Source organism: Poeciliopsis prolifica, unplaced genomic scaffold (assembly GCF_027474105.1).
Source record: "Poeciliopsis prolifica strain line A6 unplaced genomic scaffold, Auburn_PproV2 SCAFFOLD122, whole genome shotgun sequence".
NCBI classification, from domain to species: domain Eukaryota; kingdom Metazoa; phylum Chordata; class Actinopteri; order Cyprinodontiformes; family Poeciliidae; genus Poeciliopsis; species Poeciliopsis prolifica.
In genome coordinates, this window is record NW_026562497.1 from 363,801 (window position 1) to 379,759 (window position 15,959).

Here is a 15,959-nt window from a genome sequence, read left to right on the forward strand (position 1 = left end):
ATTTTAGTAATCAGACCCCATGGTGTGGTCAATTAGAAGACAGATGTGTTGGGGAAAAAAATCAAGCATAGTTAAAGTTACAGTTTTTCTTGATTGCTTTCCTACAGTTGTCACCTCAAACTCCACATTTTGAAAACAGCTAAAAAGCCAAAACTGATAAAACTTGTGGTCAAAGTGACACATTTGTTGACAAAACATTTCCAATATGGAATAAACAATATAATTTCCTTGTTGGAAGGAAATTACAAAGCAATTTCCTTCAAACAACAAAACTTGAATCCAACTTTATGAACTCTTCAAATCAATTGTTACATAATGGACAACAAAATGTGAGTGTAGGCCAAAGGGATTTTACAAGTATGGGATACATGGATGAATGGATGAAAAGACAACATCTACAATAAGTTAGTGTTTTGAAAAGCATTGAAATAAAGGGGAGAAATACATTGAAATAACTCCACTCATCAAAAAACAAAACAAAACAAAACAAAAAAAAACAAAGAAAAAAAAAAAATTATATATATATATATATATATATATATATATATATAATATATATATATATATATAATATATATATATATATATATATATATATATATATATATATATATATTATATATATATATATATATATATATACATACACATAAATAGATAAAATGCCACTCTTCCCCACACTCTTTCAAGTTTTAAAAGCAGATATTTTTTTCCTGTGAACAAATCTCCAGCAGCGCTGTTTGCTTATTATTAAGTATTACAAAGAAATGGCCCAAGTTTTAATGACTTTAACAGCTCCCAGCTTCAGAGCGACGATTCTGTCCTTTATAATGAGGCCAGCAACAGTTAATCTTCAGAGAAAAAGGTTTACCGGTAAGGAGGGCACAAATTGCAATTCTCAGCCGGCAGTAGAATGAAACAGCGAACAAATCAGGGCCAAGCTGACATTAGCCTCGCGCTAGCAGGACACCCACTTCCCATGAAGGCCAATTACTGAATCCTCACACAAGCGGTGGAGGGTTTCCACAACTTCCAGTCAGTGTATTCAAGCGAGGTTAAAAGAGGTGAAAGGAAGCGACTGGCTTTTTACCTTTACAAAGGGACGGAGCAGACATATCTGCCAGGACTGACATGTTTTTTCTTTTTGTGCTCCTCACACAGCTGCTGTATAATGAGCCTATCTGGCCTTAAGAGAGCATTAGCAGTCCACAATTCTCTCTGCTATCTGTGACACTTCGCTGCTCAGGAGGAGGAGAGCCATTTTCTCTTTGAAGAAGATATCAGAATCATTTCATATATCCTGCTCATCATTTTTCTGAGTGAAGCTGCAGGGCTGTGGAGCTCTGTTCCATCACGACTCACCACTTTGTCGTCCTCGTTTCACAGTGGGTTTGAACGTTCTGTTTCTGCTGAGGAAAGACAAAAAATGATTAGATCCAAAATATCCTTGTGACTGAGATGGACATTCCTCAGTCTCTTGTATTTTTATTCTTACTTGTTTGAACCATTAAGACTGACTGAAAACTAACTGCTTATTTGATACCTGAGTTTACTGTGCTTTGCAAAAGTATTTCTACTCCTTTGACTTCTTTACATTTTGTCACATTACAACTCAAACATGAGTTCATGTTTGCAAGCAATGATTTTTGAAAGCAACACTTACAATGTTTGGAGGAATTGTGTCAATCCACAGATTAGGTAAGGTAATCTGTTGACACAGCAACTATCAGTTTTACACAAATTTTGTGGAGGACTGTTCACAAAGAAATACAAAATTACATATCTTTTTTATTTTTTTATTTCTTTTGTCTAAATTTTGTGACAAGCCAAGACAAGAGATGCTATTGTCAGAAAACACCACGATTCAACTGTCTGGCCTCTTTCCTTAATGCCATGTTGATAAGTAATACTGCACATCATTGTGAACACAGGATTCATGATTGTGGAACATGGTGGTGGTATCGTCTTGCAGTGGGAATGTCTGTCTTCAGCAAGGTCAGGAACTTAGATATGGATTAAACTAGTTTCAGTCATCTGAGACCAAACCTAGCAGTCTTTTTGTTTGGTTTTGTGACTGAAACACTGTGAATCACACACCTAAAAAGTGAATCTGACAAAGAATCACAGACCACAGGATTTATCAAACCAACTAAAACCAAAGTAAGTGACAGTTTGAAGGAACAAACACAACATACTCTCAGAATTTAGACAGGCTTTGTTGATGTTAAAATGAAAGCGATACTGTTCAGTATATGTTCATTTTAACCAATAAGTAGATGTAATTTGGAAGGTTGTCTGGATGTTCTTGCCATACTCATGTGGAGAGCTTGGAAGATTTATTTGCGGTTGTATGGGTTTTCAAACGTGTTATTGAGTAAGTTCAATTGGTTACATGGAGTTCCTAACCTACCAATGTAAAAGTTAGTTTAATTTGATTAGTGATAGTTTGCATTGGGTATTATGTTGTTGTAATGTTATATAGTTCTGAATATTTTTATATTTTCATTTTTTAAGTCACTTCGCGGCTTTTCATTTTAGTTGGCTGTCTGCATATGCATTCACAGTTCGGTCAATGATAAGTTCACACTAGACTAGTGTGTCCATATCCTCCTCATAAAATGTGAAACATGTTTGTCTGACTGTGTACTGAAGTTGGTTGGGTTCCCCTCTCACATTTGCAGACTCCAGTCTTCACTCCTTCTCAGACTAACGGACATTTGTGCCAACTGTCCCTGCCGAATGACCACGGCTCGTGAAGACTGACGCAGCCTTTCCCCGACTTGCAATTATTGGTAACGTGACACCAAAAAATTGTGTAGTGTGTCCCCAGCTTGAGTGTGATGTCCTTGCAGACATCTTTGGAAATGTCTGATTAAAAATAAAAAAAAGAAGTGTGTGTCTGTGGGGCCTGCAATCTATAATGGAACAGACGTTATCATTATTGCTAAATAATGCACCGCGGCCACCAGCTTCAAGTATTAATAACTTATTGAACAGAGCAGTTTCCGGTGACCTGCCTGTGGGCCTTGACCATGACTGAACAGGACCAATGTGTGTGTGCGTGCGTGTGTGAAGGGGCATGTGTGCATTATTGACGACAAGCCATTGTAATATTAAGTCCAGAAAAGTCCAGTAAGGAGGCTTTTTAAATTACACTGTTGCAATTTAATAAATTCTGATCACCAAAACATTCACATGTGGGTCTGTTTCTTCTCAAAACGTCTGCCTGAGTTTGTTATTAACATTATTGCTGATTTTGTTCTAGTCCTATTCTTGTCTTTGATCTACTTAATATTTTACTAATATTTTTCAGTGACTGATCTAAATTGTGAAATGTATTGGTTCTGCTGTGATAAAATTGCATGCTGAAGGAATGCTGTGTTATTACTTAGCAGATTAAATCTTTTTATTTCCAAATAAAATAGAAGAAGTTTGTGCAACAATGTCAACTGAAGTAAACAAAAACATTTTCTAAACCAAGTTGAACTATGGATTATTTAAAAAAAAAACTAAACTCCATCATTTTAAATACCTCCAGCATAACAAATAAAACCAACTAACCATGTTTTCATAAAGCATTCTGTGAAAGAAAAAACATTTTCCTTTTCAGCACATTTCTGAGGTTAATTTTTTTGTCACAGACAGACAACAGTTGGTGCTAACAGTTGTGTTGCAGTTCAGATGTGTGAAAAATATTTCATTTCTGGTTTTGTTAAGGTCATGTAAACACCGTCAGTTACTTTATGTTTTCAAAAAGTTTACATAATTGAAAATAAAACAAACACCAAGTCTCCATGGAGACTTAATACATATATATATATATATATATATATACAGACTAATTACTTGTTCAAAAGAATTGCCTTATTTTGTTAGTGATAGTTATCTGCAAAAATCCATTGGAAGCCTTATAACTGTGCTGTAAGGGACAGTTTAACATCAGCTAAAAGAACATTTTTTCAGATCACCAAAAGCTTTAAGGTGAGCACTTCAGCTGTAGAGAAGAATGATTCAGTGTGTCAAAGAGAGCCCAGGAGTGTCTTTCCCTGAAGTAGATGCTAAAAAAAATCATGTTTACTCCTAGCACAGAGCTTTCTGTGCACCTGCAGCAGGTAGGGGTGAGCACTTCTGCATCCACAGTAAGATATAGTCTTCTGGACAAAAAAAGACCCACATCTATTAAAGAAAACATTAAAGATAACTCACTACTCAACTCAAGCTGATCATCCTCAATACTTTCACAACTGTTATACTCCTTACATTGTGCAAAAGCAGATGACTGCTTAAAAAGCAATTTCAGATTAATATATCGTTGCCATTTTTAAACTTAAAATACAGCAGTCTCTAGTAGACTGACGATGGTCAAGGCAATAACCGTCACACCATTCCATCAGGTCCACAAGGCCAAACGTTTGGCACAATGCTGCATGGATACATACTTTAATCTTAGTTATGCCAATTTTGACCCTACAATGAGGGTCAAACTTAGCTAAAACTCAGCTAAAACTGAGGCTCATCAGATCTGGCATAACTGATTCTGTTTAGCTACTATCCAGTTTTTCAGATCCCCAAACGCTTTAAAATTGTGCAAATAGTTTTAGTTTGCACTTTTGCCTGACAGGAGTTGTGCCAGATGTGATCTTCTGCTTCTGCTGCTGCTGCCCATCTGCTTTAGGGTATGTTTTTAAGGGTGGTATAATGAGTACCTTGGTTGGTCTATTATTTGAGCTACTGTAGCATTTTTATCATCTCAAACCAGCCTGAGTATTTTCCTCTGAAATCAAAATGGATTTTGATCAACGCAGCAGGATTTGTTCTTTTTTACAAGCCATTCTGTCCAAACTCTGTAGTTATGTCTGACAATCCTCGTAGATCAAGTTTCTGAAATACTAATGTCATCCTATTTTCCATAAATAGCACAATATTCAAAGTCACTTAAAATCCCTTTTTGTGACCAGTTTGTCCTGGAATTGAACTTCAGCAATTTGTCTTCACACATTTGACAACACAAACCTGAACATTTGTACTTAATAAACTTTTAACTGAATGTGTCCATGTAATCCATCTTCTTGATGACCACTGTGGGTTTCTAAATAAAATCTCATTCCCTCTTCAAAGACTTTAAACCCAGAGCGGGTTTAAAGTTCAGGCTTTGTGTTCCACATGTAGTGGAGAAGGTTAAGAAATGCTTTATGAGTTATAGAAAAGCTTACGGCAGTTAATACAGAAATTCTGGGATGTGTTTTCGAACAACACAAGCAGCAACCTTTGACCCATCTGTAAGTGCCTTGGACTTAGGGCAGCAAAGTGGACTGTGTGTTTGTTTGCTGCTGTATTTGCAGCTCAACAGAGACCCCCGTCTGCCTGATGCAGAAACATTGCTTCCCCTCCTGCTGCCACACTCGATCCCCTTCTGCTGGAAATGAAAAATGAAACAGGAGTTAACAAACATTTTGGCTGCCTTTCACCCCGTGAGCACTAAACATCCCTTATAAAAATCTATTTGCTGGACGGCTTGTAAATGGAAAGCTTTAGAGACGGTTGCCTGGAAACTGGGACCCGGTTGCCAACCTCGACATAACTGCCAATTATGCCGGGCAGGAGAAACTGGTGTCATCCATATTTTTTCCTCCTCCGTCTTCTGACTGCTGAATGTCTTTTTATTCCCTGCAGAAGCAAAACAACATTCGCATGAGGATCAACATTAATGTTTTTGCCTTTCACATAACTTACGTGGAACGTGATTAAAACAAAGCAGGAAATTACCCCCCCAAAAAAAACATAAAAAAAAAAGTATTATGCAATTTTTGCTACTGTAGGTTTAAGCTGACAAATGGCCCGTAAAAGTCGAACTCAAATAGCTGTAAAATCCAGTGTCTAATTTATGTTTCTACAGAAATTATTCTGGACAAAATCTTCCAGTTTCTCAGTTTCTCATGTTACCATCCCTCTCATAGGGAAAGCTTATTTGCTCACGACATCCTCCACAAGTTTGGTAGAAGAGAAAAAAGGGAAAACAATCCCCCAGTTAATGCATTTTTTCTCAATTAGATTTCACCCGGCATGTTTTGCAGCCCCACCTAGCTGCTGGGGGGACACTGATGAAAACTAATGCTGTAATTCTGCACACATATTGCCACCTGACTATTAGATTTTGCCCTTTCTCTTGTATGGAGGCCAATGTGCTTGTTGGTTAACCACATTAGCTTTTGTGTGTTATTGCTTTACATTCTCACCCAGAGGACAGTTTCAATAATCAGGAGAAGGAGGAGGTAGGTGGTGGAGGCGAAAATGGAGTGGGGGTGGGGAGGGTTCACCAATAAACCAGCCCAGAGGGTCGGCAGCGCCGTCTGAGCTGCAAACAGCTTCACTACTCAACAGCCTTGCTTTCTGCTGCAGAAATTTAAAAAAAACTTACCTTTGATACTAATTCTGCTAAACATCTGATACTATATGTGGTGAAATCTCTTAATGTGAATTTAAGAGATTTGCATATCATGAAAAGTCATCAGACATGAACTGCATCGTTTATTTTTTTCAGTTGAGATTGTTGGGGAGAGATTTTGAGGTAATGTTGATTATGTCGCCACAGTAACTCAAAATGCCAACAAAAGTAATCGCTCCCCTCATGGGAGCGACATATGTATATATATATATATATATATATATATATATATATATATATATATATATATATATATATTTGGAGTTATTTGGAGGTGAAGAACAATAGGTGTCTGCCGTGCAATGCATGGCAGCTTAGTGTATAAGCTAAACTTGCCCAAATAAATGGTTCTGCATGGCTATGGGCAGGCCCCAACAAGTGGTGATGTCAGTGCAGGCGATGCAGAACCAGTTGGTCTGGAGGATAGTTAGACGTTAATCCAATATGGAAGTGCTGTTGTCTCGAAGTTTTGACAGGTGATGATGACCTGGAGCTGAACGATTTTAAGGAGAGTCGTGAAGAACTTGCCGTTAGCTGGGAAAACCCTGGAACTTTAATCGGATGCAAATTCAGCACTGAGGTCCTTTGAGCATTTCTGAACCTGTGGATTCTGACGTTGCTTAGGTAAGCTGTTCGCCTGGATTAATCAAGGAAGAGGCAGAGAGAGGACAGGACACATATGACAGGCCCAAGGAGACTAAGAGCTATGACTTCCTTTCTACCAGTAAGATTGACCACCAGGCATGAAGTGGTCATCACAGGCTTCTTGTGAAACCAGACAGTAGATGAAGAGATTGCATTCAGGTGTGAGAGCAACCACAGCCTTGGGCATGCACACTTCTCCACGTCTGTTACTGAGGAAGCAGAAGATAAAGAAAAGCATAAACAGCATCACTCACACTGCAGAATATGACTGAGTTTGGACTGAGGCCTAATTCTGGACAGAGCAGCAAGTTGACATAGATCTAGTATTTTGTGTGAAATCTGTACAGGGAAGACATCAAATATTTTAGGATTTGCTTGAGATTCTGAGTTTCAGTGTGCCTTTCAAACTAAAATTCTCAGTTTGAGAAAAATAAAAGACAGACTGTTTTCATTTCTCCTTTGTGTCTGTCTATCTGTCTGATGTGGGCTGCTCATCTGAAGCTCAGCTTCCTACCCACCCTCCCCCAGACTGATAGATTTCTGGGGTAAACCTGATGGCAGTGCCAGACACAATAACACTAATCATTAATAACTGTAATGATTGAAGTGAGCTCATAGTTTATGAGCAAGAAGAACTCTTTTCTTTAAGTTTCTTCCACACAGTTGGAACCAGAAAAAGGCATATTTTGTTGTGGATTTTGCATAAGAATACAGAAGCCATTAATAAAACTTTTTTATGTATTTGATTAAGTGTTAGTATTGAAAAAGGAATAAACTTTCTTTTCAAGGGGAATCACTGGCTACCGTTACTCTTCCACAAAGAAGATCCAACCTGATACTTTAAAATCTCTTTTTTAACAAAACATAAACTTTCTTATTACTATTTCATCACAAAAATGTATACAGAAAACTAAGAGTTTCATAAAAAATATTGCTTAGAACAATTGCTAACATATACGTGATCGACTTTATGTCTATGGGTTTATTTTGTGAAACAGGAAATTCTTAATATAATTTGTAAACCAATATGTAATAAGGTCCTTGGTTCAGATCTCTGACTGACTGCTACTTTTGCATTAAATTAAATTCCAGAATACTTTATTAACTCCACAGGGAAATTAAACATTGTTGTGACTCAGATTATGCACCTTTCCCTCAGTCATCCTATTGTATTCTTATCAAGAAAGTAATTAAACATAACATGTAATAATCCCTCTCATAAAAAAATGTTTTACCTTACCCTATCTCTGAAATGTACAAAGGGCCTTCTGCATTTCAAATGCATGTTCCATGACAGAGATTGGATACTGAGAATAAAACAAGGCAACCTTGCAGCTTCCCTGGGGGAATCCCAAGGCGATCCCAGGCCAGCCAAGAAATATTGTCCATTCAACGTGTCCTGGGTCTTCCTCTGGGTGTCCTACATCCTTGATGTGGAAAAACAGCTACTCTTCTCTGTGTCCCTTGTGGATGACTGAGCTGCTCACCCTATTTCTAACGGAGAGCCCAGACACCAACAGAGGGTGCAGTTGAAAGTCATTTCAGCCACTTCTGCCAATGACCTTGTTCTTTTGGTCACAACCCAAATGTCACTCAGTTGGTTGATCAGTAAATTGAGAGCTTTGCCTTTGGCTCAGTCGTCTCTTCACTGTGTCTCACTACAATGCCTGCATCACTGCAGATTCATCAATCTGTCTATCAATCTCACGCTCGATTTTCTCTAATTTGTGAACAACACACAAGATACTTAAACTCCTGCACTTGGGGCAGAGCTGTAGAAGTCATTCTATCCTGTTCCGGGTCTTGAATTTGAAGGCACAGATCTTCATCCCAGACACTTCACGCTCAGTTTCAAACTGCTCCAGAGAAAGCTTCAGGTAATCGTCTAATAAAACCAACAGAACCACTTTAAATTCATTGATTAGAAAAAGAGAACCTGTTAGGGTTTATTAAATTAAAACTGATTTCAGTCAGAGGATTATTTCTCAGTGTGTTTCCAAAAAAAAAAAAAAAACTTTTACTAAAAGAGACAGTAAACACAGCAGGAATGTGCTTCTTCATTTAACCCTTAATTTCATACAATAATTATTTCATGTTTGAAATATTTTAATTTTTCACTTTTTAAAGTGTTTTTAGAACAATTTGTAGAACATTTGTGACAATTTGTGAAACACTTTTAAAACAAAATGACAATAACAGTAATTTTACAACAGCATTGAGGAAATGTTGATAATGGGTAGGGGTTGTGAAAGAGCAAGTTTCTTGAAACAAGCTAGCTAATATTACTGTCTGTATTCTATTATGCTGTACGTATCATGCATGTGAGTGTATGTGTGCATTTATTTATCCATCCATCCATCTTCATCTTTAGTCAGGTCGCAGGGGCAGCAGCCTAATAAGGGAGGCCTAACCTTCCCTCTCCCAGCCAGTTGTTCCAGCTAATCCTGGGAATACTGAGGTGTTCCCAGGCCAACTGAGAAACATAGTCCCTCCAGAGTATCCTCGGTCTTCCTCTGGACCTCCTCCTGGTGGGTCGTGCCCGGAACATCTCACCAGGGAGGCGTCCAGGAGGCATCCTAACAAAATGCCTGAGTCACCTCAACTGGCTCCTCTCGACAAGAAACAGCGGCTTTACTCCGAGTCCATCCTGGATGATCGAGCTTCTTACTCTAAGGGAGAGCCCAGACACCGTACGGGGAAAACTAATTTAGGGGCGCTTGTATCCGTGACCTCTTTCTTTTGGACATGACCCATAGCTCTTGACCATAGATGAGGGTAGTAAAGTTGATCTACCGGTAAATGAAGAACTTCGCTTTTTGTCTCAGCTCTCTCGTCACAACGACAGACCTGTACAGCACCTGTTTCACTACAGACGCTGCACCAATCCGCCTGTCGATCTCCTGCTCCATTTTTCTTTCATATGGTGAACAAGATCCCGAGACTCTTGAACTCCTCCACTTGGGGCAGAACACCCCCACAGCAGATAAGAAACAAAGATTCCCATTATATTCCATAGGAAATTAATGCGGGTTATTTTTTATGTACTCACGGAAGAATCGGGTAATATAAAACATAATATTTCTTAAAATGTATAAAAGGTAAATTACAAATTTGAATTGCATGATATCAGTAGCATATTTTCTGAGGAATACCTGCAATATAAAGTGTTGAAAACTTTTTATTACAAAGTTATTGCAAAAACATGACCTCACCAGATCAAAAGGGACCCACTTATGCATCAGAGGGTTGAAACACATTCAACAAAATTAAATGAACAGCCCAGTTTGTTGCTACAAAATATTTCCCTGACAAGATCTGAAGTACTAATTGGATTTTAAAAATTTGTAAAAATTGCAAAACAGCATCTTTGCAGAACAGCAGGCACCCACATCTAACCTCGATGTGAGATTAGATGTGAGCAAAATCAATTTTTCTCTCCAAAATAACTGAGTTTGAAAATAGTCAAATATGTGTGTGTGTGGGGGGGTGCGTGTGTGGGTGTGTGTGTGTGTGTGTGTGTGTGTAGGTGCCTGTGCCTTTTTATGTGTCCTTTACTTACTGAGCAGCTTGCTTAGTGCAACATCGATAGTCCTGCTTGTTTTAAAGCATAATGTGAGGCTGTGTTCGGGTGCGGACACCCTGTCATGCTGGAAACGCACGCAGAGGAGGAACTCCGGCTTGCTTGTGCGTTCTGAGCCTCTGTCGCTGCTGCCAGCCGTGGAAGTAGATGCGCTTGGTTTTTCACTTTGAGAGAAACCCTCAAGCACAGACCTGTCCCGTTCTGCTGCGAGCGATGAGACACTTCGACAGGCTTCTCACTGAGCCAGAGGACGATAAACAGCAAGCTGAAAACCTAGCAGACAGCCTCTCACCTTAAAAACACTCCTGGGGTGGCAGCTGGGACTCCTGCGAGTCAAACAGCTTTTTAATCTCAGTCTGAGGCGCACTTCTCTTGCAGTAGTCAGCCACTACACTGCAGGGGGTTTTAATCATACTAGAGATGCATGAAGTGGCAGGAGCCCCAGGCTGGGTGGGGAGTTTGAAGGGATTCAGATTGTGGTGAGACTCAGGTTGTATTCATATTCTGTTTGAAAGGTCGAGCACAAAAAATGGATAATGAGACTTAATCATTGTGAGACCAAGCATTGTGTCATTGCTGTTACAGAAATGCAACAGGGTCACGACTTGTGTTGTGTCAGAAGAAGAGAGTGGTCACTTATCAGGATTATGGGGTAAATGGGTTTGCAGGAAAGGTTGTTTTAACAAAATCAGAAACCTGCACAGCACAATGAAGTGTTCCAAGTAAAAGAATATAGATGATAATGAGAGATGAACAGGAAAGTCAACTCGTGACTGGAACTAAACTTACCACAGGAAGCTAATTCTCATCCACCTACCGGTCGTGATTTAAGTTTTTCTGTGTGTTTATTTGGGGTTTCTGTGTCTTTTGAGTCTCCGTGTTGTCCTGTCTACTCCTTGAGTTTTCCCAGGTGTGTCTTGTTCTGTGATTACCCTCTGTGTATTTAATACCACCTGTGTTTCTGTGTCTTTGTTGGGTGCTTGTCGTATGTTTCGTTCCGGTCTGGCCGGCTTTCCATTCGTTTCCAGTTACTACCAGTGTTGAGCCTTGTCTTCTGCTCAGCTGTGCTGCCTGGATTTTGGACTTTGGACTGTTTTGTTTTTATTTTTCATGATTAAAACCACCTTCATTTTCTCCAACCTGGGTCTACAACGTCCTGCCTCACGACTTCACACCACAACTTATGAGACTTCCAGGCATTCTTAATATTAATAAGCTGTCTGTTTCATGAAGGCTAAAGGTTTCCAAGGTTTCAATTTGTCAATTTTTTCTTTTTTTTTTTTAGTATTCCAAACTGGTGACTTTTGTCTGTTATGGAATATGGTGTATTTCAAAATGGTGATAATTTCAGAAAATCTCAGAATAAAAATAGGCATGAAGGGTGATGCCTACAGTTAATTTGACTATACTACTTTGCGAATCACTGAAAAATTTATGGTAAACTATTTAAAATGTGAGATGTATGATTTCAACTGTTTTTTTTTTGTTTTGTTTTTGTTTTACTGACACTCTTCTCAAGAATACATTTTGCAAAGTGGACAGTTTTGAGATTTTTTTTTATAGTCAATATTTGAAAGTTTTATACAAAAGATTAATTTAGTTTTAGATAACTTTTTAATTACAAGTTGTTGGGTTTTTTTCTTCTAATTTTAGCAAATTTGAGGCATTAGTAACAATTTGCCTTCATACAGATGAGACAGTACCATACTAGGCATGGTACCAGAGAAAAAATAAATATAGAAACGTAGAGTATTGTAGATGTAAGCTTTTTGTCTCTCAGGGAGGGCTAGAAGTTTACAGCAGCTGTAGAAAGTTTTGCTGCTGCTTTGCAGAGAGGTCTGCTGGTTCTGAGAAAATAAGCTCCATATTCCTCCAAAGCCAGCGTTGCAGAGCAGATAAAGAGACTCTGACCTTTAGTGAGGAAACTCCCCCTCATATTTGAGAGACACAGATGTTGTTTTCTTTTCCAAGGCCTCTGCTCCCTTCGATGTGCTTCGAGAGAGGAAAAATAATTACCGCGGTCGTGGCTTGGGTCAAACGGCAGCTAAATGCTGTGGCTGTGTCGACGGATTTAAAGCTAATGTTTGCCGAGGAGGAAGGTTACGGCTATGAACTCATTACTGAAACAACAACAACAAAAAAACAGTTGGACAAGAAACTGGATTTAATTCAGGGGTAAATTAGAGCTGAATGGAAAATTCACATGGAAAATGTTAAAATTATTGCCAAACTACACACAGACTCCATCTTATTGATTAGCTTATTTAAAACATTAGTTCACGGGTAGTCAAGAAAATATGATAAATTATTCAATATTAAAATCCATAGCGTTGTGATTAATTAATGAGCATCTGTATGTGACGTAAATATTTATTAACAGCAGACTTGCCACAGGTAGAGATGATGTTAATAATTTAAAAGATGAAACTCACAGAGCAAAAATAAGAATAAGAAAACTTCATGTCTTTATCCCAGAGTTTCCTGATGCAGTTTCAGCAGTGTCTGCCGGGTCTGGCCCATCATATCGCTGCCGATTAAATATTAAAAAGCAGGCAGAGACGAACACACGGCTTTGTATCTGCAGCAGCAGAATGAAGTCGCCGGAGGACACTGATATTTCAGAATGTGAAGCTCAAACAGGCAATTGTTCCAAAGAATATAGTGGAAAAAAAATTCCCAGGATTATCAGGATGGGATAAACAGAAATCAGTTGTGCTCTGATTTCGGAACAAACTTCCAAAGAGGTAACACCTTTGCTCTTATCTGACTAACCTGGGTGAGGTTGAAAAAGTCAACCTCACCCAGCTTCCCGACACTAGGATAAGTTTCTGATGACAAAAGTAGCCAATTTTGAAATAAGAAACATTTTCTCTTTTCAGTTGTGGTTAGGCTTTTTTTTAGCTTATGATGAACATTGTTTTCACATCAGAAAAGACAAGACAATATTTAAAAACATGTCTCAATAAAATATTGACCATCAGGAAAGCAAAATTTACCAAAAAGTGATGATATTACATTTGAGAAGTTAAAACTCAGTCATCAATAAATAAAACAACGAACCCTCAAAATAAGAGCAGCCACAGCAGAGTCCCCATCTCAAATTTGTGTTTATGAAGTGAAGATTTATTTGATCTTGTATCCAGTGAGGTGAATAAAGTACCATATACTGCTATTACTAAGCTAATAGCAGTATATGGACTATAGAATACAATAACAGGTTTTTAATAAACATCTGGCAACCTTTGCAAAATAATTAAATGGTAATTGTTGAATCATTTAAACAGAGAAAATATATTTTCATCCTCAATGGCCAGCTGTAAAAGCAAGAATCTGATTACTTATTAAGGTTTGCTGGCTGACAATAGTGTCTTCCAACACTATAAATAACCTAAATAATTGAACAGATACACGGTCATCATCGTACACCACTTTCTGAAGAAGAATTTGTCAACCAATAGCAACTCTGTGACGAAGCATCATTAAATCCTTCTAGTACCACCTACATGTCATGATAAAAAAATAAATAAAAAATCTGTGTGACAAGGCCGGCGGATTTGCTTCTTGTTGAACCTTCTTTTGAAGAGTAACATTTATCTTGAAAACTAAAACCTCTGATAGACGGTTTTTAATTCCACTGTCTCAGAACTCTTCCAGCTGGTGTTTCCTGGCTCATATGGTACCCAGCAACCACTTTTTGCCAGCTGATTTCATTTTAATGAGTGGATCTAAGCACATCAAACCCGTCTATGGGTTCTGACAGCAGGTCAGCAAAATGTCAGCAGGGTCGGTCACTGCTTCTAATTGGCGTTCTTAAAAAAAATGCTTTGTTGTTTGTAAAAAGAAAGGGATGGTGGGGATAAAACACACAACAGACTGGAAATGAGCATTAAAGAGACACAAGCACGTCCACTTTCAGAGGACAGACACATCATTTGGTCTGTGAGAGAGTGCAAGGAAAGCTGTGGAGCGATAGCAAACAGATAATGAGACGGCTAAAAGCTTGATCTTGAGAATAATTTGCTTCTTTTGCAGCGTGGCCTCGAGAGGGAAACCATTAATCAAAGGTTAGAATGAAATAAACTTTGTTCAAAGATCCTTTTTCCTCAAACATTTAGGACTTGGAGGATGACAACGACAGACGGAGAAAAATCCAATTATTTTCCTCTTTCATCACTTCACTCGTAACAAATAAGACACGCTTTCTGAGAGGCGACACAGTTTAGTTCTATAATTGCTGTTTTACCACCTGCCAGTTCAGCTAACAGTCACTCTGTCTCTGTCCTCTCCGATCGCCGCGCTGCAGCCACATATAATCAGGCCAGCTGCAATTAGAGCTGCCGCTGCTCCTGATCAGGATTAACACTGACCATTGTTTGTTAATCAAGAACCAAAGGAGGAGCAGGGGACTTCATACTTAAACTTTTGTTTATATTTGTGCTGGCTTTCAGGCTTAACATTCAGCTGTGTCATCCCGTCTCCTCCACAGAATGATGTACGGGCATGGAAAGGTGTGATTTATGATGATGCCAGCTTGGCAAAGAATGAGTCCACCTTGAAGCAGTCCTGTTTCAACATTGTTTTTTGGTTTTGGTTTTTTTCAACAGCTAAATTTGCAGAAAAAGTAAATGTGGAAGAGAACAAGATTGATCTGGAGTCTAAACCAGGTTTAAACGAGTCGCCAAATTTATCTCTGAGCTGTCTGCTTAGCTTCTTTGATCTTCTAATGCTCCTTGTTTGTTAATATTCTGTGTGGCCAATACAGAACAGCTTTATTTGTACTAAAAATATATAAAAGGGGACTTTATTTATTAATTACATGCTGCGTGTGATTTCCAGCACAACAAAGTAAAGTATGGCAAGAAAAAAGTGATGAGAATGATTGGATATTGAACTTGAGATGAGGAAATTACAATTTCCTCAATGTAAAGGAAATTGTTATTTGCCTATGTGGTTAAGGATCAGCAAGGTGAACAAAAAAACAAACAAAAAAAAACTGTAACATCTTCCGGTCCCAGATTCATCTGATAACTTTTATTTGTTAAATAAAGAAACCCAGGATAGTAAGTAAAGCAAAGCAATGTTTAACCAACTATAGAAAGTATGTCAATCAGAAATAAGAGTAAGGGACAAGTGGTGAAGAGAAACTGAACCACTTTGTCACACTCAACCCTACTGAGAACAAATAGTTAGTTCTCTAAAGGTAATATTAAAAACAGCACAAATACTCAATGTTGGGTCACCACTGGTCAGGATTCTGGCCATTTGTTCCTTCATGTCAGAGGAAATTAC